The sequence below is a fragment of the Fundulus heteroclitus genome, unplaced genomic scaffold, assembly GCF_011125445.2.
Source record: "Fundulus heteroclitus isolate FHET01 unplaced genomic scaffold, MU-UCD_Fhet_4.1 scaffold_109, whole genome shotgun sequence".
NCBI classification, from domain to species: Eukaryota; Metazoa; Chordata; class Actinopteri; order Cyprinodontiformes; family Fundulidae; genus Fundulus; species Fundulus heteroclitus.
Window position 1 is genome coordinate 191,821 of NW_023396522.1, and position 26,833 is coordinate 218,653.

At 40.9% G+C, this 26,833-nt stretch overlaps 1 non-coding gene across 1 annotated transcript; it reads left to right on the top strand.

The window, feature by feature from the left end:
- Window positions 1-342: 342 nt before the first annotated feature.
- Window positions 343-22,007, top strand: LOC105922537. Its single transcript, XR_004928219.1, has 3 exons — window positions 343-581; window positions 1,359-1,460; window positions 21,913-22,007. It is a non-coding gene; the product is annotated as an uncharacterized LOC105922537 (transcript).
- Window positions 22,008-26,833: the final 4,826 nt, after the last annotated feature.

Here is a 26,833-nt window from a genome sequence, read left to right on the forward strand (position 1 = left end):
AACGCAAGAGCCCTGGAGACCAAAAATCTGCAAAGAATGTGAAAAAGCCTCGAAAGGCAGAAGTAACCTACCTCCTACCTTACCCAGCAGGAGAGGATGAGGAAAGTCAAGAACAGGAAAGGATTCAGTTGCTAACTGAAGTAAGGAAAAGAGATAACAACAAATTGATCAAAGAAAAGATGGCCAAAACTTTTGCACACAGAAGAAATTAAATCGTTAACCAATCACCCGCCATAGAGGACGTCAAAGCCAGATGGCAAGCTCTATTTGAGGCATCTAATGTGAGTTACAAGTGTATGGTAATCAGAAGCATTCCTTTGCAATTGTGAGGGGACAGCTATTTTATACAAAATGTGTTAAGTGACTGTCATCTCATAAATGATGCTTCACGTATTTTCAAATATAGTTTACAGGTTACATAATTTGTCTTTTAGATCCAGGATGAGTTTCACAGAATTACAACGGTGCATCTGGAATCGAAGTTCATCTCCAAGCTGGAAGAATATTCTCCCAGGCTTCTGAACCTCTTCCACTCAAAGGGTGGGACCATGGGATTAAGGTTGCAGACTATCCTACTGAAGGTATCCTAAGTTTGGCCAATATTATGTTTTTGTATCTATATTTATATTAAATATGAAGGAGAAAATGTTAGCCTGTGACTGTCTATAAAAATGTGTATTAAATAAGTGCTTATCTTTTTAGTTACAGCAGTTTGTATGGCCACCGAATTAGACAATGCTTATCACACATTCTCAAAAATGTGACCATAGCTACTGCAAAATATTTTCATTTTAATACATAGATTATAAATAATGTGTTCTATATATGTTTTACATTACTCTGCTCTGACCAGATAAATTCTCGATAAATGTAAACGTCTGACTCTTTAGGCACCAGCTGCCACTCCCTCCTCTTTTCTAGCAGCTTAAATGTTAAAATACAGTTATAACAATATTGCTTCTTTTCCTCTACTGTAAATTTGAAGGTATAACCAGCAGCAAGTCTTATCATAAAACATAGAACCAGGGAAGCATCTAGTTTGTCCAAATGTGACAAAACTCACCTACCACCTCACCATATGTCCACTGATAAACATAACATTTAAAATAGTTGTAAATTTGGTTTTATGGAATTTTCTTTTCCAGGACCAGTGACTTTCTGGACTCATAGCTAGTCCTCTGAAAACCTCAGTTAAGACAGGAAGTGTTTCATAAGACTGTCATAAGACATAAGACATCTCTCAGCAGCACATAAAGTATAATTGACAGTGATTTCTTTAAGTCTAAGCCTCCTAGTGTTAAAAACTGAACCATGACCTTGAGTAATATTAATTTATGTGTTTTTCATTTTCATTTCAGGCTCCTAGCAATCCTAACATCAACATAACCAGAGACATTGTCATCCGGTGTCTGATGTTGTACCTTGGGGAATCTGCCGATCAGCCCTTTAAAGAGTATGATGTAAGTTGAAATGTATATCTCTTTCAGTCTCTATTTATTTGGGACCATCTCCTTTAGCTGTACAGTCTAAAATACAAAATGTTCACCTTATGTTAGGATTCAGATGAAGACAGTGTGGCACAGGACCTTGCTATACAAAGGATGAAAATTTACAGCATCCAGACTAATCTGTCAGAGGGTACAGAGGACACCGGAATCGTGATGGGCAATATTCTGCTGGGTCTTTATCTCTGTTTTGTGCCACTAGTAATTGTGAGCACAAGCTGTACTGATCTGACACTGATCTGAGGAGCCTACCTGTGCAATTGGCCTGCCTCAAATAGCAAGTGCCTTTGTTAAATATATTTTGTCATACTCATTTGAGGGGCTTGCTGTTGTAATTCTGCTGTGTACACCAGGATTTCTCTGAATTTTGGCATTTTACACAAAAAATGTTCAGAATATACAGGACTGTCTCATAAAATTAGAATATTGTCATAAAGTTCTTTATTTTCTGTAATGCAATTAAAAAAGATGAAATGTCATACATTCTGGATTCATAACAAATCAACTGAAATATCACAAGCCTTTTATTGTTTTAATATCGCTGATTATGGCGTACAGCTGAAGAAAACTCAAAAATCCTATCTCAAAATATTAGAATATTTCCTCAGACAAAGTAAAAAAAAAATGTATAACAGCAAAACAAATTCAAACATTTTAAAATGTCCGTTAATGCACTCAGTACTTGGTTGGGAATCCTTTTGCACAGATTACTGCATCAATGCGGCGTGGCATGGAGGCAATCAGCCTGTGGCATTGCTGAGGTGTTATGGATGCCCAGGATGCTTCAATAGCGGCCTTTAGCTCATTTGCATTGTTGGGTCTGGTGTCTTTCAGCTTCTTCTTCACAATACCCCACAAATTCTCTATGGGGTTCAGGTCAGGGGAATTGGCAGGCCAATCAAGGACAGTAATGCCGTGGTCAGTACACCAGTTACTGGTGGTTTTGGCACTGTGGGCAGGTGCCAGATCATGCTGGAAAATGAAATCATCATCTCCATAGAGCTTTTCAGCAGATGGAAGCATGTAGTGCTCTAAAATCTCTTGGTACACAGCTGCATTTACTCTGGACTTGATGAAACACAGTGGACCAACACCAGCAGCTGACATGGCTCCCCAAACCATCGTTGACTGTGGGAACTTCACACTGGATTTCAAGCACCTTGGATTTTGCGCCTCTCCAGCCTTTCTCCAGACTCTGGCGCCTTGACTACCAAATGACATACAAAGCTTTCGTCTGAAAAGAGGACTTTGGACCACTCTGCAACTGTCCAGTGCTTCTTTTCCATAGCCCAAGTCAGACGCTTCTTCCGTTGTCTTGAGTTCAGAAGTGGTTTGACCATGGGAATACGGCTATTGTAGCCCATTTCCCGGACACGTCTGTGAACAGTGGCTTTTGATACCTGGACTCCAGCTTCAGTCCACTGTCTTTGAAGCTCCCCCAAGTTCTGGAAGCGGCTCTTCTTCACAATGCTGTTAAGGCCGCGGTCACCTCTCTTGGTTGTGCAGCATTTCCTGCCACATTTCCCCCTTCCAACACACTTTTTGTGAATGTGCTTTGAAACTGCACTCTGTGAACAGCCTGCTCTTTGAGAAATTTCTTTTTGTGTCTTACCCTCCTGATGGAGGGTGTCAATGATGGTCTTCTGGACAGCAGTCAGATCAGCAGTCTTCCCCATACTTGTGATTTAGTTTACTGAACCAAGCTGAGTGTTTTTCAAGGCTCAGGAAACCCTTGCAGGTGTTTCGAGTTAATTAGATGATTCAAGTGATTAGTTGAATAGCCTACTAGTATACTTTTTCACGATATTCTAATATTTTGAGATAGGATATTTGGGTTTCTTAAGCTGTAAGCCATAATCAGCTATATTAAAAAAATAAAAGGCTTGCGATATTTCAGTTGATTTGTAATGAATCCAGAATGTATGACATTTCATGTTTTTTAATTGCATTACCGAAAATAAAGAACTTTATCACAATATTCTAATTTTCTGAGATTTTCCTGTATGTGTAAATGAAGTTGCACAATTAAATGTTTAACTGCTGTTGTTCTAAATATGGTAATTTGTTAACTGCCCTTCTGTAAATTCTTGCAAAAAGAAAGCATTATATTGAGTAGATTCTACATTTAAAAAATGGCAACAAAGTAACAATCGATAACATTAAATAGATTTTAAGTCATGTGGTACCAATTATAAGTTTATTTGAAAAATTAATTTATGTAAAGATAAATAACAATTTCAGTTTACATGTGTTGAATTAAGTAACATTGTTCCAGGTTATGAGTTGATGTAGCTTATTTTATTTATTGAATCTAAATCTTTCGTATCCAGATATTTAAACAGATAGCATAATTTTCACCCATAAAATTAATAAATATAAATCAATATTATCCACATAATTAGTAAATATAAATTAATTCCACATAATAATTAGTAAATCTTAATCACATTTTCACGAATATTTGGTATATCTAAATTACTTTCTTTCAGATACATAGTAAATATAAATCAGTTTTCCCTGTATAATTGATTTGGATTTACTCAACAGTTGCCATATTATAAGTAAATCCAAAGTATTTTAACCAGTGATTTCATTATTTTGCATTTAATAGTTTTGTTTAAATTTGCTTAAATAATAGTTTTTAATCAAAGTTGAAGTAATTAAAATCTATTCAATTATATTAAAAGTCACTTCAATTCAATTTTATTTATATAGCGCCAATTCATGAAACATGTCATCTCGAGGCACTTTACAAAGTCAAAATCAATCATATTATACAGATTGGTCAAAAATTTCCTAATTTTTTTAAGTAGACAATGGTCAATGAGTGTAGAGTCTCTAAAAGTAGAATGGGAGGCAGATCTTTTAGTTATCAGGCTCCCTTCCTGTGGAACCAACTCCCAGTTTTGGTCTATGAGGCACCCTGTCTAGTTTTAAAACTAGGCTTATAACTTTCCTTTTTGACAAAGCTTATAGCTCACCACCATCAGGCTGTGAATGTGTGAATGGGTGAATGACTGAATGTAGTGTAAAGTGCTTTGGGGTTGTCGGACTTGATAAAACGCTATACAATACAAGCCATTTTATATTTAGAGTGACTTAGGATATCTTGAGCTACCTCTGTAGTTATGTTGCTATAGGCTTTGGCTGCTGGACATCAAGATCTATTTTTCTCATGCTGCTGAGTTCTCCTACCGTTCTCCAATTTGCCTTGTTTGTTGTTATTTCAACTTTTAACTTTTTGTTTCCTGTTAATTTTATCTTTATAGTAGGTACCCTGGTATGGCGTTCAATTTGCTATGACACCATCCTGGGAGGCAGGTCATCACATTATCACATAAAATAAAAAGGATTCCAGGATCAATGTGTGCTTCTGCTGGTTTTTGTGTCTCTGTCTTCTCTAACCCTCAGTCGGTCGAGGCAGATGACAGTTCACATAGACCCTGGTTCTGTTGAAGGTTTTTCCTTCCTGTCAAAGGGGAGTTTTCCTCACCCCTTTGCGCACACACACAAAATTTTCCTTAGGTAGGAACATTTTTGACCAATCTGTCAGTATGATTTAATTGAATTTGACTTTGTAAAGTGCCTTGAAATAGCATATGTTTTGAATTGGTGGTATATAAGTAAAACTGAATTGACATTTTTTTCATTAAAATGTGAGTTGAAAAAGTGATGGAAATGAATTCTAACAAAATTTTAGCTTGTATGATAGTGTTTCCTTGCAATCAATTTGCTCTAGCATCAGTTATTACCAAGTTATGGTGAATTACATACTTTAGTGCTGGTGAAAATTCTCAGTCATCCAGGTCATGATCATTCCAAAAAAATTAAAAAACAAAACAACTGGACTTTTTTCCGAAGTTTGAAGACATTTCGCTTCCCAATCCAGAAAGCTTCTCAATTCAAATGTCTGGAGTAGTATGGAGGTCCATGCTTTATGTTATTGCTCAACAAAGGCATCTTATGGCTTAGATAACATGCAAATTAAATGAAACTGGTCCACCCCTTAGTAATGGGGAGTCGTTAGGGTCATAGTTGACCTGCAAATTAACCTGAAAGTGGTCCACCCCTCTGTAATGGGGAGTCGTTAGGGTCATTATTGGCCTGGTTTACAGGAGCGATGTTGTGCTCACCTGCATGGAGGTGAGGATTGAGGTGTCGATTGGAAGGAATCAAACTTATAGCTGTGTTATAGTTTTTGAGAGTTGAAACCTCAGTCCACCTCCTCTGTTTAAGATTGGTCTTTCTCCCTTAACGTAAATGGCTTCCTTCATGCCCTTTTCAAACCATCTGTCTTCTTTGTCCTAAATGTGAAAATTTTGGTCTTCAAAAGAGTGACCTTTGACCTTAAGGTGTAGGTGGACAGCAGAGTCTTGTCCTGAGGAGGTGGCTCTCCTGTGTTGAGCCATGCAACTGTGGATAGGTCGTTTGGTTTCGCCAATATAAAGATCTGAACATTCCTCGCTGCACTGAACTGCATACACCACTCCGCTCATCTTAGGTTTGGGGATTTTGTCCTTAGGATGCACCAGCCTCTGTCTAAGGGTCCTGTTGGTTTGAAATGTACTGGGATTTTGTGTTTGGAGAAAATCCTCTTGAGTTTTTCAGAGACTCCAGCAACATATGGGATGACGATATTTTTGCGTTTATTCGTCTCACCATTATGTTCTGCAGCGTGTCTTTTGGATTTTGTTGCTGATTTGACAAAAGCCCAGATAGGGTACCCACAGGTATGGAGGGCATCTTTGATGTGTTTCTGTTCTTTGTGCTTCCCTTCTGTTTTAGTAGGGACATGCTCAGTCTGGTGTTGTAAGGTTCTGATGACAGAAAGTTTCTGTTCCAGTGGGTGGTGCGGGTCTGTGTGAGTTGGGTTCCTATATAGTTCAATGTTAACGTTTCCATCTTCTTCCATACTCACCAAACAGTACAGGGGCCCGTTCTTCGTACGTTGCTAACTCAGTTAGCTGGATTTGATTGTTGACGATTAGGCATGATCTTGGATCGTTTGGTTCTTCGAAACTCATCCTGGACTTGTCACAGCAACATGTACGCCAGCTTAAACCTGCTCGCGAGCAGGCTTATTTCATGTAAACAGGATTAGATCGCAGCTTTATAAGCGGAGGAGATAGGGAAGTCTGTTGTATCCATGTCGTCCATTTTTACGATAGCAACCTGGTGCGGAAGATGCAAGAATTATTTCAGAGCTTTTTGAATTAATCGCGTATTGCGCAATAGACAGGATCCTTTAGCGCAGCGCAACAGTGTAATTGTAGAGAGATTTTTCTTGGTGGCTGTTATAAACAGACAAGCACATCATTTAACAGTGGCTTTTAAAGAGGAAAAAGTGGTGTTAGAGTCATAGAAAATAGTTATTTGTATGATGGTTTGCTTTTTATTTTTATCATATTCAGTAAAAAGATTTGTTCAGGCCATTTTATTGTGAAGTTTAGTTTTACTTTGAAAGGCTTGCTTCCTGTCGAGCCGTATATTGTATTAGAAAAAACTATGGATGGATTATCTAGACACGAAGCAATACAGTTTTACCGTGTAAACTGTGTATGACTTAGAAAAGGAAGAACTTCATTTTTTATAGATAAATAATTTTTTTGTTAAAATTACCAGTTTGCACGTGTCCTTTACTTTCAGGGTCTAATGAATGACACCGAAATTTGGATCTCTTGACATAACAAGTGCCTTTTTTTTAAAAAAAGTATAATAATTAAAGGCTACCATTTTGTAGAATAATCTTGTATTTCACTTTTACTTGTCCCCATGTTCTAATGGGTCCTGTGGAGGCTCTGACATAAAAGAACAAAGTAAATCTGAAATTATTAAAATGCAAAAATTCATACTGTACAAAGTAATAGAAACATCTACCATGGACAGTATTTACACATTTAATTTGTCTATTTTTTGCCAGCCCTCTCACCTGGCTTTAACAGATTTTGAGGTGTTCCCTGTCGTTTTAATTAATGACTCAAATTCGGCATAACCTTCCATTAAAAGCTCGTGTTCTGCTTGAGAGAAAAATTGTGGGCGTTCTGTGGCCATGCTGAACAGCCAATAACAGCGTGGCTGATCATTGTTTCTACTATCGATACATTTCCCCTTTTAAACAAAGCATGAACACGCAGTTATCTCAGATAACTCAATCCAGCCATACTAATCATAAACAACACGTGTGTTTGAAGAACCCAATTAGCCGGATCATGATTAGCCGGATGAAACCATTTTGGATGTGTCATTTGATTTGATGTTTTAAGCAACGTACAAAGAACGGGCCCCAGAAAAGGTAGCTTGTTGTCGTTGGCATCGTCTCTGGTAAACTTGATGTTGTCCACCGAGTTGATGTGTCTTGTGAAAGCTTCCACTTCTTTCAACTGGATTTTGACAAATGTGTCATCCACATATCTAAACCAGTGGCTTGGTGGTGTTCATCTGAAGGTACCCAAAGCTGTCTTTTCCATTTCTTCCATGTAAAGATTGGCTACATCTGGTGACACTGGAGATCCCATGGCACAACCATGCTTCTGTCTGTAAAAAAAATTATCATTGAACTTGAAGAAGGTTGTGGAAAGACAAAGGTCCACTAAGGTACAGATCTGGTCCAGAGTGAAATTAGTCCTGTTGTTTAGGTCACTGTATTGTTGAAGACGTTTCCTGACTGTTTCCACTGCCTCTGATGTAGGTATGCAAGTAAAAAGTGAAGTGACATCAAAAGACACCAGAGTTTCTCCTGGCGCCATATTTAAATGTTTGACTTTGTTTGCAAAGTTTTTGGAGTTTTCTATGTAATGGGCCGTGATACCCTAACCTGACTTCCGCCAGCTGTATGTCGCTCCGCCTAGCTTCACTCACATACATCTGGTACATCTCCCATAGAAAGTGATTTCTCCAACCAATTTTATTGTCTGGCCAGTCAGGACGCAGGGCTGGAGTTTCATAGATGTGACGTAGTAGAGACGCGACCGTGACGTGAGACTGTTTTGATAGCAATGGCGGCTCGTCGAGGAAGCAAGCGTTAACATTGATGCTGCTATTTCTTCCGTGTTGTCCAATCTACCCTAATAGTTTCATTAAAAGAACATCAGAGAACGGCTCTGAAGGCTTTTGTTGGCGGAAACAATGTGTTCGCCCTTCTCCCTTGGCAAGTTTTGTTTGCCGAATCATGTTAGGAGGCCTTTAGTCCTCGACGCGGTCGGCCCTGGATCGACTCCGACCCGCAGCGCTTTGCCGCCTGTCTTCCCCCCTCTTCCTGTCAGCCCACTGTCAATAAAACGCGTGCCACTAGAGCCGCAAACACATAAAAAAAATTAAAAAAAATTTCCCTGCGTCGCTCTCATCAGCATCATGGGTTGGCTTCGGTGTGAGTGGTTGAAATAGCACGTCGATAAAGATGACAGACAAGTGGCTTATCCAATCATATGCAAGGATTTTTGATAAGGCCCAGCCTTCAATAAAGGCAATTCCTATGGCGGTGTCCCAGATGTATGTGAGTGAAGCTAGGCGGAGCGACATACAGCTGGTGGAAGTCAGGTTAGTGATACCCACCAGGGGGGCTAAAATACTAGTAAGCATACTTGGAATACCTATTTCTACATAGCAGGGAAAATATTGTGGCATTCTGTGGTTATTAGGACACTATACAATAATCCTTCCCAGATGTGTTCTCTAATGAACACTAGAACCTGTATGACATGGCATCAAAGTCATGTTCTCATTTGTCCCAATATCGGGCAATGGTGACATCCTCACGCCACCCTGTATCACGCAAACCCACAATGGATGTGCATTGACATTGTGCACATGTTCACATTGTGGAATGTATTAACTTTGATCCGTTTTTTAGTACACATTTATGAAGGTTTAACATGCTTTTAATATGCAATTTATATGCTTTAAGGCCGTGTCTGTTGATCAGAAGAAGAGAATGTGAATATATTATGTTTACGAGCAAAAGTATCAGGAGAAAGTTTCAAGGCCAGTTCCTAGGCAGTGGGAAAGAACAGCAACTCCAGTTCACATGCAGCAGGAGAAAACAACAAGAGAAGATTGTTATTAGGGAGTAAGATAGCAATAAGATGTGTGTGTCATTCATTGTGTGACTTTGTATAATCTATTTTCTAACTTTAATAAAAAAAAGAAGAAGCCTAAATGGGGGGAGAGACAGAGTTGTTGCCCGTAGTTGGCAGGTGTATCATCTCTCCTGTTTGCAAAGGTGAAATGGAATTCTGCGTCCTGGCTGAGTATTATTTTAAAGTCCTGCACAATTAATTAACGAACCCGGGGAAGCAAGACGGCTTCAACAAGGTATCTGCAAGGCCTCCTCTGTATTAGTTGATCTTAACTTGTTGTTGTGATGGACTCCCTGACTCCCTAGATTTGACTGGTTCAATTTTGCTTTATTCCATCCAACAAAACTATTTTTTAATTGTGTTGAGCTAAAATTTACTTTTACTAGAGCACCCCTTAATATAGTGTGCATAGGTACTGCATTACATCTAATTAAAGCATGTAATCTTTGCAACCACAGGCTCAAGGGCACCAGACAGAAACTACAAAAGTATTAAGGCAGCCCCACAGCCTCACCATGGCTCATCAGACCATCTCTTTGTTATGAAAATGCCTGCATACAGGTTCCTGCTTATCAGAGGAAAACCAACCGTGAAGCAGGGGAAGGGTCAGCATTAGAGGACTGTTTCAATTGCATGGAGCGGGACATGTTCATGGAGACTGCAGCTGAAAACCAGCACAATAATGTAGGGCAGTATGCTGAAACTGTATCTGCATACATCCAGAAGTGCATGGAGGATGTCATTGTCTCTTAGGCCTTAAGAGAGCTCCTAAACTTAAATTAAGACTTAATTTAAGTCTAAATGTGTGGCTGGACACCCATCCATGCAAACTGCATGGATGGGTTTTTTCTATATAAAGCTCCCATACCACACTGTTATAATGAAACACAAAATGCTTTCTATTGTAGCTCTGCAAAGTTTTTTTTAACAGCTTAGTGAAAAGTCCAGTCCGTTTCAGTTTCCTGAGGATGAAGAGCCGTTATTGGGCCTTCTTCACCAGGTGGGAGGTGTTCGCAGTCCAGGAGAAGTCAGAGGAGGTGTGAATTGCCAGAAACTTTATGCTGTCTACACTCTCCACCACTTCCCCTTTTATGGAGAGAGTAGCATGTTTAGACTTCCTGTACCTCCTGTAGTCTACTTTGACCTCCTTGGTCTTGCTGGTGTTCAGGATGAGGTTATTCCTGACGTACCACTGTATAAGAATGCGACTCTCATTATTGTTGCATATGAGACCCACTAAAGTGGTGTCATCTGCAAACTACACAACTATGCTTGTAGAGCTGATAGCAGAGCAGTCATGGGAGGTCGAGGATACACCTTGTGGTGTTCCAGTGTTGAAGATTGGTGGGGCTGATGTGAGTTTCCCTTTTCTACCACCTGGGGCCTGTTGATGAGGAAGTCACTGATCCAAGAGCAGGGCAGTGGAGATAATCCCAGGGTGTGGAGCATCAAAGTCAGCATGTCTGGGACCACGGTGTTGAAGGCTATAAATAGCATCCTAACATAGGTGTTGGTATATGATGCAGATGAGTCATAGCAATGTGAAGTGCTAACGAGACAGCATCCTCTGTAGAACGATTCTCCCTGCAGGCAAAATGCAAGCTGTCCAGACCAGCAGGGATGGAATCTTTGATTTATTTCAGGAGGATTCTCTCGAAGCACTTCATGATGACAGCGGTCAGAGCAAGAAGACAGTAGTTATTGAGGCAGGCAATGTTTTTTTTCTTGTTACCAAGTACAATAATGGAGGATTTTAGGCAAGCAGGGACTATGGAGAGCTGCAAGGAAAAGTTGAAGATGTCCAGAAAAACTCCTGCGAGTTGGTCAGCACATGATTTTATCATCCGACCTGTAGCCTTGTTGATATTGACCTTCTATAAGGAGGCAGTCACTTGTTGCAGCTGCAGCTCAAGGGGCTGAGGCTGCACCTCTGGCTGAATAAGATTTTCAGACTTCCTGCTGAAGCTGGTTAAGGTGTTGTCTCCCCAATGGGTCATTGCTGAGCTTCTGGTTGCTGTGCATATAATCTGTGATCATCAAACAAAAATTTATAACATTGGGGGTGTGGCCAGGTCAGTTTAGATAGCTTCATTAACAAACTAAATCTTCATTTAGAAATGTCCTTTTTTTACAGTATATTTTATCTGAGATTTAATGATTGTACACACGTAAGTGTGGCAAAAGTCAAAAACAGAAGAACTCTGTAAGGGGACAAATACTTTCATACAACTCTGTTAATGCACGACACTATAAAATGTTAAATATAATCTACTGGTCTACAGAGAGGACAAATCTTTTAAGCACATAACATTGGTGATGTGCACTAATTCTTTTAACTCTAATTAAGCCTGTGCTCTCAGTATTTTAATTTTTTTGGAGAATGAAGAAACATGGTTGAAAAGGAGACTCACACCAGGACAGATCCTTAAGCAATGACCTAACATGATGTTTTTGTAATTCTGACTATCATCTGGTTGTGTTTGCTCCTCTTGCACCTCTGTCCCTCCCTGATGCTTTCACACACACACACACACACACACACACACACACACACACACACACACACACACACACACACACACACACACACACACACACACACACACACACACACACACACACACACACACACACACACACACACAAACCTGAAGATGAAAGGAGAAGAGTAGCTCTATTACCTGCATTACAGCAAGTTGCTCAGACCAATTGACAACAACAAAATGCCCCAGAAAAAGCTTTTTTTCTCCCTTATATTTGAGTGCTGTACTTACATCTAACTTCATTTTTATAGACCACAGCCCATTTTCTTCCATCTGGAGTGTGGCAGCCAGAAGAGCATTTGATATCCTCACATACACCATCAAAGTGGACAATATGCAGCAGTGACAGAAGAGCAAATCCATCTTTCATGAATTCATCCATCTTTTCACAGATTAATTTTGTTATGGAAAGTTTCAATTTATGGGATATCATTGGTGGGTAAGACGTAAAAGTAATATGACATTAGTAATTACAATAAACACGTGCCTGGTCTTGCTTGGGTATACAGTAAACTGGCTCATACTCACATCCAAAATCCTGCTGGACACATCAATGTCCATCTGTGTCTACGCTCCAAACACACATCACTTTATAATATAAAGCTGCTTTACACAAAGTAGCCTTAAAGCTACTTTGAAAGTGCACCAATAAGCCATGGAACGTATTTTAAATTTTACAACACCCACATATCATACAGAATAAAGAGAAATATGCCTTTTGAAACTTTTCGTTGTAGGTGCACCAGGAGGCTGGGTACAAAAAACAAGATGGCACCAGTGTGTTTGGGCTATACAGCACTAAAACTGTAATTTTTTTAAAAATATACTTTATACTTTGGATATGTGTCAAATGACTATTTCATTGTGCAATTAAATGTATATAAGCCCTTTAGAATTTCGTCAAATAACTCATCAAATAACCCTATTTTATCAAACATGGTTATGCCCCTCCCCTAACCAGAGTTAGTCCCAGATCTACCAATGGATCCTTAAATCATTGGATCTGGAACAGTAAATAATCCCTGGATTCCTGGAGCAAGAAGAGTGTTCATTCAAAAGTTAAATTCCATCAGAGCCTTATATATATATATATATATATATATATATATATATATATATATATTTTTTTTTTTTTTTTTTTTTTTTTTCTTTCTTTCTTTCTTTCTGCAGCAAAAACTCCACAATGTTATGTTATGTTGCCATCCTTGTTGTTCACACTGGTGTTGTCATCTTTACACTTTCCATTCCATGATTGACCCAGAAGCAACAAACACAGAGATATGTGCAAGTGGATCTGGGGTTAGCCAACTGGGAGTGTCTGGCGTTAGCCAACTGGGAGGGCTCCAGTTGCGGACTGTGGGGAAGTGGAAGGATTGGAGTTAGCAGTAACAACAAGCAGGTTGGCGAGATAGTGCAGCAGAGGCTGACTTACGGACTGTTTTATGGATGATGAGCCGGAGGGAATGAGGCAGGTAACGGTTACTGCGGGTTGTCTGAATAGAGGTTTGGCTTGTGCCGTTTTCCATAGTGGAGGGTGGACAGGATGTCAGTAAGGTTGGAGGAGCTGCGGTTGATCGGAGCGCCAGGAGGGCTCTTGGGGCTCAGCACTGCCAGTGGTGTGGATGATCTGTCTCGGAGTTGTTCTTTGTATAGCCAGTAGGGATGAGACACCTGAAGCCGGGCTTTGAGGAATGTACCAAGTAAAAAAGGGCATGTCAGATGAAAATGATAAATGAGGCCTCACATTACATTGGACATATGTGACTGCTTCATTTTGGGTGTAGATTTTCAAAATAAAAGCGCAATTAAACATGTTGGTTTGTGGGTTGTTGAAGGTAGTTTGGTCAGCAAGCCAGTAGGGATAGAGATTAAATCACATGACAACAGGATTTTTCAGCAACGATGTCTGAAGTACAATCAGTAAAAAAAGAGGAAAACACTCCCTGATCTGGGAATACTTTTTGAAAACCACTCAAAACGAAAAGATCACGTGGGCTCTTGGCGAAGATGGCTGCTTAAAAAGTTGCTCCGCAACCCCAAGCCAAATATATTGAAATTATTACTTTATTCCGCCCATCATTGTTGAAAGAACTGCATTTTTGTGAGACTAACACTTACGAAGTCGAACTGAATCAGCAATACCAATGCCCGGACGTGGCACTGCAAGGATACAACGCCCCGATCCCCTGGCTGAGCAACAGGCTAAAGCTAACAGGAGGATGGATGCATATGTTAGCAAAGCTCCGAGCGACCTGCAGCAGTGAACAGAAACCTCCTCCTGTGTTAGTGCTGAAACCCATCCTACCTGTCGTACTTGCTGGAACTTATAATTCGTAGTTTGACGCGACTTTTGGAGAAAGTAAAACAATTATTTCATTTATTTTCATGACTGAAAAACATCAGATAGAAGGATTTTACTTATGATTAAAAAACAGATTATTATTTTGTTTATTATCGAGATACAGGATGGAGGGAAAAGGGAGAGAAACAAAAAGGTAAGTGGTCTCTTACTCTGCAGTGCTATTATAAGTACTGTTCATTTTTTCTATTCATTTATGTTAGACTATGAAAATTCACTAGGAGGCAATATTTTGTTGGCGAGGGACTGCGAAGTTGAGAGTCCGTGATCGCTCAAGGTTTTCCACTTTTTCAGCATGCCCATGCCTTGCTTTTTTTTCTATTTTTATGTTTCACCCCATTCCTGTCCTAATGGGTGCGTTCAAGTTCTGTTTTTATGTGTTATATTTTTATATTCTACTGTATTGTTTATCTTATGCCACACCCGACCAGCCTTAATATTTATCCTTGTATGCAGATGTAATAAACATGTTGCATTTTATCTACAGATCGCATGACTTGATGGAAGGTACAATTGACCTGAAGTTGGCCAGCTGGAATGCAAAGGGTTTGAATAATGTAGTTAAGAGAAAGAAGATTTTGACATATTTAAAGTCCTCTAAGGTTGATATAGCTTATGTTCAGGAGACGAATTTAACCAAATCGGAGTCTATTAAACTTCAATTCAATTCAATTCAATTTTATTTATATAGCGCCAAATCATGAAACATGTCATCTCAAGGCACTTTACAAAGTCAAGTTCAATCATATTATACAGATTGGGTCAGATTATACAGATTGGTCAAAAATGTCCTATATAAGGAAACCAGTTGATTGCATCAAAGTCCCGACAAGCAGCATTCACTCCTGGGGAACCGTAGAGCCACAGGAAGAGTCATCTGCATTGTACATGGCTTTGCTGCAATCCCTCATACTGAGCAAGCATGAAGCGACAGTGGGAAGAAAAACCACCCATTAACGGGAAAAAAAACCTCCGGCAGAACCGGGCTCAGTATGAACGGTCATCTGCCTCGACCGACTGGGGTTACAGAAGACAGAACAGAGACACAACAAGAGAGACAAAAAAGCACAGAAGCACACATTGATCTAGTAATCTGTTCTACATTAGATGGTAGTAGCGGGTGAGCCGTCTTCTCTGGATGATGTCACAGTTAACAGAACGCCAGACCAGGTGTACCTACTATGAAGAGAAAAGAGAGAGAACAGAAAGTTAAAGCAGAAATGACAACACATAATGCATAATTGAAGAACAGTAGAACTCAATATAGTGAGAAAATTAGATCCTGATATACTCCAGTAACCTAAGCCTATAGCAGTAAAACTATAAAGGTAGCTGAGAGTAACATGAGTCACTAGTTATAATTTTTGTCAAAAAGAAAAGTTTTAAGCCTAGTCTTAAAAGTAGACAGGGTGTCTGCCTCACGGACCAAAACTGGGAGTTGGTTCCACAGGAGAGGAGCCTGATAGCTAAAGGATCTGCCTCCCATTCTACTTTTAGAGACTCTAGGAACCACCAGCAGACCTGCGGTCTGAGAGCGAAGTGCTCTGTTAGGAACATACGGGGTAATCAGAGCTCTGATATATGATGGAGTTTGATTATGAAGGGCTTTATACGTTAGAAGAAGAATTTTAAATTCTATTCTTGATTTAACAGGAAGCCAATGAAGGGAAGCTAAAATTGGAGAAATATGATCCCTCTTGTTGATTTTCATCAGAACTCTTGCTGCAGCATTTTGGATCAGCTGAAGGCTTTGAACTGCATTTTGTGGAATTCCTGATAGTAAAGAATTACAATAGTCCAGCCTTGAAGTAACAAATGCATGGACCAGTTTTTCAGCATCACTCCTGGACAGAATGTTTCTAATTTTGGCGATATTCCGGAGGTGAAAAAAGGAAACTCTGGAAACCTGTTTAATATGGAATTTAAATGACATGTCTTGGTCAAAAATAACACCAAGATTTTTTACTTTATTACCAGAGGCCAAGTTAATGCCACCCAGATTAAGTGATTGGTTAAGAAGTTTATTTTTTGAGGACTCTGGCCCAAAGATTAAAACTTCGGTCTTGTCAGAATTTAGATGCAGGAAATTTAAAGTCATCCAACTTTTGATGTCATCAAGACATGACTGCAGTCGAAGTAATTGATTGGATTCATCAGGATTTATGGATAAATATAGCTGAGTATCATCAGCATAACAGTGGAAATTAATCCCATGCTGTCTGATAATTTTGCCTATCGGAAGCATATATATAGTAAAGAGAATTGGTCCAAGGACTGAACCCTGTGGTACTCCACAGGTGACCCTAGAGTTTGAGGAAGATTTATTATTAACATGAACAAATTGGAATCTGTCTGACAGATAAGATTTAAACCAGCCTAATGCATTACCCTTAATCCCTACAGTATGTTCAAGTCTTTGTAGGAGAATATTGTGATCAACTGTATCAAACGCAGCACTGAGATCTAACAGGACAAGTATAGACACAAGTCCATTATCTGAGGCCATGAGAATATCATTAGTGACCTTCACCAGAGCTGTTTCAGTGCTATGATGAGCTCTGAAGCCTGACTGAAACTCCTCAAGTAGGTCATTACTTTGTAAATGTTCACAAAGTTGATTAGCAACTACTTTCTCAAGAATTTTAGATAAGAAAAGAAGATTAGATATAGGTCTGTAATTTACTAACTCATCTTGATCAAGAGAAGGTTTCTTAAGTAAAGGTTTAATAACAGCTACTTTCAAAACCTGTGGTACATATCCATTTACTAAGGATAGATTAATCATGTCTAAAATAGTGCCACTGATCAAAGGGAATATGTCCTTAAACAACTTGGTTGGGATTGGGTCTAACATACAGGTAGAAGGTTTAGATGAAGCTAAAATTTTAGATAGCTCAGAAAGCTCTACTGCTTCTAAACAGTTCAAACACTGCGCAGATTCTAAAGATTCCTCCAATGCTGCCTCACTTACTGAGGACGAGGTAATCATGTTTGGGAGGATGCCAATTATTTTATTTTTAATGGCATCAATTTTATTTATGAAGAATCCCATAAAATCATTACTACTGAGAGCTAAGGGAATGGATGGATCAACAGAGCTGTGGCTCTGGGTAAGTTTGGCAACTGTACTAAAGAGAAATCTAGGATTATTTTTATTCTCTTCAATTAATGATGAAAAATATGCTGCTCTAACTCTGCGGAGGGTCTTGTTATACAACAATAGTCTGTCCCTCCAGATTAAGTAGGATTCCTCTTGGTGTGTAGAGCGCCATTTTCTCTCCAATTTCCTAACATTGTGCTTCAAGGAACGCAGCTCTGAATTAAACCAAGGAGCCAGCTTCCTGTGAATAATCACCTTCTTTTTCAAGGGAGCTACATTGTCTAATGCAGAACGCAATGAGGAAGTCACATTGTTAGCAAAGGTATCGATTTGTGAATGGGAAGAAACAGCAATGCTGCCATCTACAGGGCATTTCTGCAATACTGAGGATATTAAGAAGGGGACAGACTCTTTAAGTTTTGATACAGCATTATCCGATAAAAATCTACTATAATGAAACCCTCTTTTGGGGGTGGAGAATTCAGTTAGATTAAACTCAAATGTTATTAAAAAATGATCAGACAGGACAGGGTTGTGAGGAAATACTGTTAATTCTTCACAATCAATGCCATATGTCAGCACAAGGTCTAAAGTATGGAGCCGAGAGTGCGTCGGTTCATGCACATTTTGAGCAAAACCAATTGAATCTAGGATAGTTTTAAAGGCTACACTAAGGTTATCACATTCAGTGTCAACATGGATGTTAAAATCACCCACTATAATAACCTTATCAGTATTTAACACCAAATCAGATAAGAAATCTGACAACTCATCCAAAAACTGAGTGTAAGGGCCTGGTGGACGATACAAAACAACAAACAGAAGAGGTTTTATTGCTTTGCAGTTTGGATGAGGGAAACTGAGGGTTAAATGTTCAAAAGAACTGTAATTATTAGTTGGCCTGGGACTAATTAATAAATCAGACTGAAAGATAGTTGCCACTCCTCCTCCTCTTCCCACAGATCTGGGAATGTGGAAATTTGAATAACTGAAGGGGGTTGACTCATTTATACTAACGTAGTCCTCTTGTAGCCAGGTTTCTGTGAGACAAAACAAATCAATCTGATTATCAGAAATCAATTCATTAACTAACAAAGTCTTTGGAGGGAGAGACCTTATATTTAATAGACCACATTTTATTATTTTATTTTTAGGTTCAAGGTGAACCATATTGATTTTTATTAGGTTTTTATGATTTGTTCCTTTTAGATCAGTTTTTGATCTGTTAAGTTTTGGCCGTGGGAAAGACACCGTCTCAATAGGATAATGGGTGGGTAACAGTACAGAAGCTGCAGAGAGGTGTGTTAAACTACGGCTCTGCTTCCTGGTCTGGACCCTGGGTTGTCAGCATTTAGGAGAACTAATAAATCCGGCCAGATTCCTAGAAAGAAGAGCTGCACCATCCAAAGTAGGATGGATGCCGTCTCTCCGGATCAGACCAGGTTTTCCCCAGAAAGTTCTCCAGTTATCAATATAGCCCACGTCGTTTTCTGGACACCACCTAGACAACCAGCGGTTGAATGATGACATGCGGCTAAACATGTCATCACTGGTCAGATCAGGCAGGGGACCAGAGAAAATTACAGAGTCCGACATAGTTTTAGCAAACTCACAAACCGAAGCAACACCAACTTTGGTGACCTCTGATCGGCGTGACCGGGTGTCATTACCGCCAGCGTGAATAACAATTTTGCGGTATTTACGCTTATCCTTAGCCAGTAGTTTTAGGTAGGATTCTATGTCGCCTGTTCTGGCCCCTGGTAGGCATTTAACTATGGTCCCTGGTTTCTTTAGTGCCACATTTCTCATTATGGAGCTGCCAATAATTAAGGTCGGCTCCTCGGCGAGATTGTCGCTCAGAGGGGGAAATTTATTAGAAACGCAGATGGGTTGGTGGTGATCTGGGGTCTGTAATCTAGAGCTATGCTTCCTACGAACTGTCACCCAGCCAGCCTGGTTACCAGGCTGCTCGGGTGCTACTGCTTTAGGTTCGCTACGTGAAGTTACTCTATGCGGCTCCGCGCTAGCAAAGGAGCGGCTATCAGCTGGTTTTTCAACAGCACGGAGCCGGGTCTCCAATTCTGACACCCTCGCCTCCAAAGCTACAAAAACACTACATTTATTACATGTACCATCATCACTAAAGGAGGCAGAGGAATAACTGAACATCTGACACAGAGAGCAGCAGATAGGAGACTTAGTCAGGGACGGAGAAGCCATTATGAGGCTAAGGCTTGGCTAGCGCTAGGCTAACGCTAGGCTAAAGCTAGGCTAACGCCCTATTATCACGCCAAAGAACAAACCGTGTGAAACACGAGGAGTTCCCAAACGTGATGAGCAGCCACAGACAATGTTTTAAAAGTGCTTATGTTTGGAAACAGATGTTACAGCAAAGAGGTTTAAAGATAAAAAGCGAGAGAGCCTGGAGCAAAGCTCCGTCGTTCACACAGCAACAACAGGAAGGCACACAATACGCCTTACCGCAAACAGGAAGTCCGTGAGCCGTGAGAATTCTGAAATAATTCAGAATTCTCTGAACTTAAAGGTTCTTGGATAGGAAAAGTGTTTTCGAGCACTTGAACAAGCAATAGTTAGAGGGGTGTCTATCATTATTCACAAGGCCGTTAATTTTACTGAAACTGATGTATTGCGAGACCAAGATGGTACAGTAGATATGTTGTTGTCAAAGGACAATTATCGGACACGCCAGTAATTCTTTGTAATATAAAGAATTAAAATGACAAAGTCATCCCATGCAGTCATACACCTATCTGGAATAACCCTGATATCCTACAAAATAATAAAATAATAAACTTTACATACTGGAAGAATAAAGGTATTAAATATCTGGAACATCTCCTTGACGGAACCGAGTTCATCAATTTTGCTAAACTAAATATGCAATATGGCATTAGTAAAAATGAATTCTTGGAATATGAACAACTTAAATCTATAATAAGAAATAAATATAAGCATATTAATGGTGGTTTACAAATCCCAACTAATATATTAGAGTTCCTAGATTTAACCCCCCCCCCCCCCCAAACTACTGTCTAAATCATACAGGACACTGACTAAAATAGATGATTCAATATCTCTTCCTATTAATAAATGGGAAGAGGATTTATCAGTCACTTTTGAACAAAACTTCTGGGCTCAGATATGTCTAAGAACTTTCAAATTGACTAGAAACACCAACTTACAACTAATACAATACAAAATCCTTCACAGAGTACACTACACAGGACAAAGATTATTCAAGATGGGTTTGGTACAATCTAATATCTGTCCACACTGCATAGGCAATCATCCTGATAATTATATTCATGAGTTATGGTTATGCACACCAGTCCAGAGGTTCTGGACACAGATATGTAAGGACTTATCAAAGTGCCTGAGCTGTAAAATTACACCTTCCCCATCAGTTTGCTTGCTCGGTAATTTTGAGGAAAGCCCTCTGGAAAAATAAATAGTTTACATGGTTTTCACTGCATTATGTATCGCAAAGAAAACTATCCTCATGAATTGGAAACGTAAAGAAAATCTCAGTATTAATCAGTACAGAGATCTTTTGTTGGATCATATTAATCTTGAGACAGCATCTGCATCCACATCTGATCGATCTCTTTGGGCTCCTCTGATCAACACCATCACTTAGTGGAATAGGGGGCGGTGGGTTGCTTCCTGCAGGGCGCAGTGGCTGGATGGAGGGGTTCCTGGGGCTCTGGGGGCACTCGGTTTTGTGGAAGAAAGGTTTTATAGCTTGGGGGGTGGGGTTTGGGATGGGGCCTCTCCCTGGCCCCGGGCTACGGTGGTGCCGCTGGTGAGGCCCCCTTCTCTGGGTGGGGCTTTCGGGGAGCTTTCACTTTCACTCCAAACATTTTCACAACGCACCCTCATGTAGGCCATGGTATTGGGGGGGGGGGGGGGGGGGGGGCTTATGTTGTGTGAGCCTCGCCTCGGACGGCTCCCTTCACCTCCTCTCGCACTTAGACATTGAGGGTTCTGGGCAGTTGCTTGGAGGGGGTGCGCTGGCACCAGCTTCCTTCCGGAGGGGGGGGGGGGGTGGGCTGTGCCGTGCACCCTCTTCGGCGCTCCCAGTTTTAAGCACACTTGAGAACAACATGCAACAACACAACATCTGAGCGGGCGTAGGGAGGATTGGGGTCGTATAGTTGAATTGAGGTGACCCCCCCTCTTGTGAGTGTTGGATGTGAGTGTTATGTGGAAATGTGTGTACAGCGTCCTTTTTTTTTTGTAAATCTGTGTGTGGTGAGTGGGGCACTAGGGAGGGATGGTGTGAATGAGTTTTCCTTTTTTTTTTCTCCAGGTATGGGTACGGTCTGCTCCTTCTCCCAAGAACATCTCAAGTCTCCGCTAGGTGCGGAGCCCATCCCCCCACATCCTGCCCTCCTCCGCTGCGCTGGCAGGCGCCTTGGCCCTCTGGCGCATTGGTGGGCCTCGGGTTTGGGGCGGGTGCCTGGGTGTGCGCCGGCCCACTCCCGGCGGCTGCTTTGTGGAGCACTTCAGCGGGGCTGGCTGCCGGCGGAGCCCACGGCTCTTGGGGGCGTCGGCAGTGCAGTGGCTGGGGGATTTCCTCGGGGTCGTCTCTCCTCTTTCCTTGGGGGGGGGGGGGGTTGCAGATATCCTGTGTCGGCCCCTCCTGGGCGCCCTGCTCCTTGGGGGGCCCCTTTGGGAGTCCGGGGTTATGGGTCCCCTTACTCCTGCCTCTGTGCTCGGGGAAGGCGAGCCTTTGGTTCTCCACAACCACTATTGAGTTATTTCCTTCTGGATAATTTTCACCTAAACTAGTGCACTCTCACAAACTCCCACAGGTGCAGGGTTCCAGGTATTAAGTGTTCACTTATATACAGAAAGCTTGTAATTAGGCGCCTGCCATAGCATTTGCAATGAGGAGGCAGTGCTGTACTGCATACCCATATATGGCACTACAGTATAGCGCAGAGGGAAAGTGCAGGCTTTCTATGCAAGAGGTCATGGGATTGATTCCCGGTGTTGGAAGACTTAGAGTTTTATATTATAATCCCCACATTGTGTATATCAAAACATGTGTGCTGATCCCATGAAGTATGTTTTTGTACCACCCGCCATTTTGAGTTACCATGGCAACGTTATAAATGAAGTATTTTCTCCCTATTTGAGGCACATCCCTTTACAGGATTTGGACCAAACTGACAGAGTACAATCACCCGATGATACTGAACACAACCATGCTAGCGGCTAACGGTTAGCATGTTGCTAACCGGAAGTAGCTCTAGGAAGGTCCTATGAACATCTGCTTAGCCAGGGTTCTTCTGCTTTTACAGACAGAGAGAGGGCTGAAGCTGTCAGTGAGTCTCCATGACAACGCTGCTAGCAAGAGGCTCCTAGGAGGTCCATTGACTTAACATGGCACCTTTCGACGGCCACTGCGGGGGCTGGGAAGACCGTAGGAAGCTTAAATTCGCAGTGTTGCTTCCTGTTGCTATTTCTGACGGTACGGTACGCACCAAGTGGCAGGCGCCTTGCTAAATTTCTTCAGAAATTTTCTAGTTTATGTTCTTTCACTTTCTTTTTTCAGGTTTCACTTTACACGTCAGCTTAAATAATAATACATATGATTTAGCACTGGCATCTAGGTGTTATTTGATTGTATCTGTTGCTTTATGTCTGTTGGTTGTGCTGTTCTTTTTGCATCTCTCTTTCCAGGTGATGGAGCAGACGGAGAACGTTTTATCACTCTCTCCCTTTTATCTCTTCTTTCGTTCACCTCTTCTCTTTCTTTTTTTTCTCTTCTTGTTCTTCCTTTCCTGGAGGCCTTCAGTCACATGGCTCCCCCCTCTCCTTGAGTGCTGGTCATCCAAGGGTGGAGGAGTGGGTGTGTCTCAGCGGCTTGGAGTTAGGAGAAGAGAGCTGGAAGAGAAGAGGACTCTGTGTCTGTGGAAGAAAGGTTTTATAGCAAGCAGGGGTCACAGCTGACCTCCTGCTGGGAAGAAGGGCCGTCCCAGCCTTGAGTGTCTCATGTTGCGGCCAGAGTGGAATTCCTTTGTTAAACTTTTCCACTGTTCATAATCCAATCCGAGATCAATTATTTATCATGCCGTTATTGCATAACACACTGCATATACATGACTCTTGTTGTGCCAGTTCATACGTGACAAAAAGCGGGCATCAATTCGGGACGTAACGGACTGCGTTACCCATGATGCAATGTGGTCAAAATGGCCACCAACTCCCATCACGCAACACGGCAAAATGGCCGCCGATCAAGATAAGGTTGCTATGGTGATGGCTATAAAAGCCGATCACACACGACAATCTTCCTTCTTCCCTGGCTTTTAGCCAACCCGAGAAGACACAGCTGTTTCCGTTGGGGTGATCCCACGCCACGTGTTCGATTGCTCGCTGGACCGAGATTTTTCGACGCAACGGTTATTCCCTGCTTTGTATAACAGGAGGTCGACTAAAATAAGTACTTTTAAATTCCCTCTGATCAAAAGACTGAGAGACGCCGTATCTCCCAGTGATCGAAGAGGACCCCGCTTTGTCTGGCCAACAAAGCGACTGTTGAACCCGGAGGAAGAAACGAAGGAGCTTTTTCCCCGTCCCGCTGCAGCCTGCGGAAAACTGCGCTCGTCAAGACGCGTCCAGAAAGCCACTACTCGGAGCGCTCCGGACCAGCCCCGAGGCACCTCAAAGTAACGGGGTTTTCCCCCTTTTATTTCTGTCTCACCAACAGGGTGTTTAGAAGTGCCTGGGCAGGCGTTAGAACTTTGTAGGTGTTGGTTAATGCTTTTATTCCACGACGAAGTTGGAATTATTTTGCTGAACATTTTCTTTGTATGTGCATGCATTTTACAATTGATTTTTGCTGTGTTGATTTGTGATCCATCAAGAACCCCGCCGTGGGTTACTGCTTCATTTCTTTTCATCTTTTTCCCTGCTTCCCCCCTCTCTCTTTTCGCTTCTTCTTATTAGTTTAATCTCTTTGTCCGAGCTCAAGTCGCGGGCTTTGCTTTAAACTCCCAGTTAGCTGCGCCCTCTCGAAGCGAGGCATTATCCCATCAGCGTAAGCGTGGTTACGTCATTAGGACCTCCCCTCATACGTCATCGTAGCAGCCATCTTGGGAGGGTGACGTGTATCTGAACTGTGAGTTAAGTTAAGATCTGCTAACCGCTCATTTTAATCCATTGTTTATTTTTGTTTTGTTCTTTATTTCCACATATATATTTTGCATGTTAGTTTAGTAATGAGTAAGAATTCCAAAGTTGTTGAATCAGAGAATTACTGTAACAGGGAATTGCTTTTGGTTCAATAAAACCAACGACTGCGGAATAGACATTGTTTTGTGTTCAGTCCAATTCACAGTTGCCTGGGTATTCAGAATTCAGAGCTAACCTCCTTTGGAGTTAACATCTGATATTAATACAGAGACAATATCATTGGATGGTGATAAGGAATAAGGATTTAAACTCTAATTGCAGTTACATTGGGGTTCTCACAGCCTGCTGGATAAACCTGGTCGGTTAACAGTCCGACCTGATCATTTATTCCAGCATTAATGAGTTCATAACAGCAAATTAACTAATGCATTAGTGGTATAAATACTTACAAGCTTATAGCTAACATCACCACCATTTGAACTATATTTGTTATAGCGGAAATTTGAGTTGAATGATTTATTATTTAAATTATAATACCAAATTATAATTAATAATAATAATAAGCATATTCAACCAGCTTATGGCATAACACTCTTTTTGTCAAAGAGCTAAATGTCTTAATATTGGATTTTCTATGGGGTAAATCCCATCACCGTCTGAGTCTTAAAAAGTTACAAGCGCGTGTTGACAGAGGTGGTTTTTCCTTACCTAATTTTAAATGGTATTATTGGGCTTTACGGTCTCAGCTGGAGTCTGATACAAATGGAGGTGAATCTCCATGGGCTACTTTATTAGGTGTCAAAACAAGAATGCATAGAGATCACCCTATTATTACAGCAGCCAAATTAATTTGGAATAAATTACACAGAGCAGGTCGCTGGGATTTCATTAAGTCATCACTAGCTCTTCTATGGAATGCTAACAAAATTGTTATTGGGGGAAAATCAGTCAACTGGCCACAGTGGTTTGAGATGGGAATCTCCTGTGCATTCCATTTGTTTGATGCAAAAAACAAAAACTATCTGAGCTTAGATGAGGTTGTTGATAGATATAATTTGCCTTACAATCAATTTTGGAGATATGTCCAACTATGTAGTTCACTGTCTAAATGGCTGGGAAGCCCTCTCAGATGCCCTGCAGGCAGCCCTGTAGAAATCTTGCTCTCCAAGCTGGCCAATGGCAAAGGTATTCCCTCTAACATATACAAGATGTTACTTATTCAAATGTGCGATCCATTATCAAAGGTTAAAAAACACTGGACTAAAGACATGGCCTTGGACATCTCTGAGGGTGATTGGCACTCATGTTTACAAAATGTAAACACAATGTATAAAGAAATGGGTAACAAGTTTATCCAATTAAAAATCATTCACAGATGGCACAGAACCCCTCAACAACTTCATAAATGGAACTTGATTCCCAAAGACACTTGCTGGAGATGCAACGAGGAGGGAGTATCTATTCTACATATTCTATGTAGAATAGGTACCAAACTTGTCCTTAAACCACAATAATTGTATTTATTTTACTATTATAATGTACTATTTTAATCTTAAATCTTATTTTTATTAGTTGGGACGGCTGCCAGCACAACACTGCATTATGTCCTCGTGACAGAACTCATCGCTAGAAAATAAGTCATCTACAGGGGTTGAAACTGAAACACCTGGTTTTAGACCACAATCATTTATTAGTATGGTATAGAGCAGAGGTGTCAAACGCGGCAGCCAAATGCATTATCATCATTCAACAATGATTACTGAAAAAGACGTACTTCGTTCCTGCAGCTTCTATACTGTCCACGAGTGGCGCTGTGTATTATTCAGAGCAGACAACAAGCAGTACTCTTTGAGTTCCGGGTCAGAGGTGAACTCCTCCGTCTTGTTGCTGCTATTGCTTGCAGTGTTGTGCTGCCGTTTTTCCTAAATTACTGAAGGATATTGTTGAATCAAGTCCAATTTACCCAGACGAAGGGTGTTCCATTGGGTGTTTTCCTTGCAACTACGTGACGGTGAGTCGTTTATTTAATGTCGGTTTTATATTATGGTAGAAATGCGGTGGCTAGGCTGCACGCCACTGAGCTATAT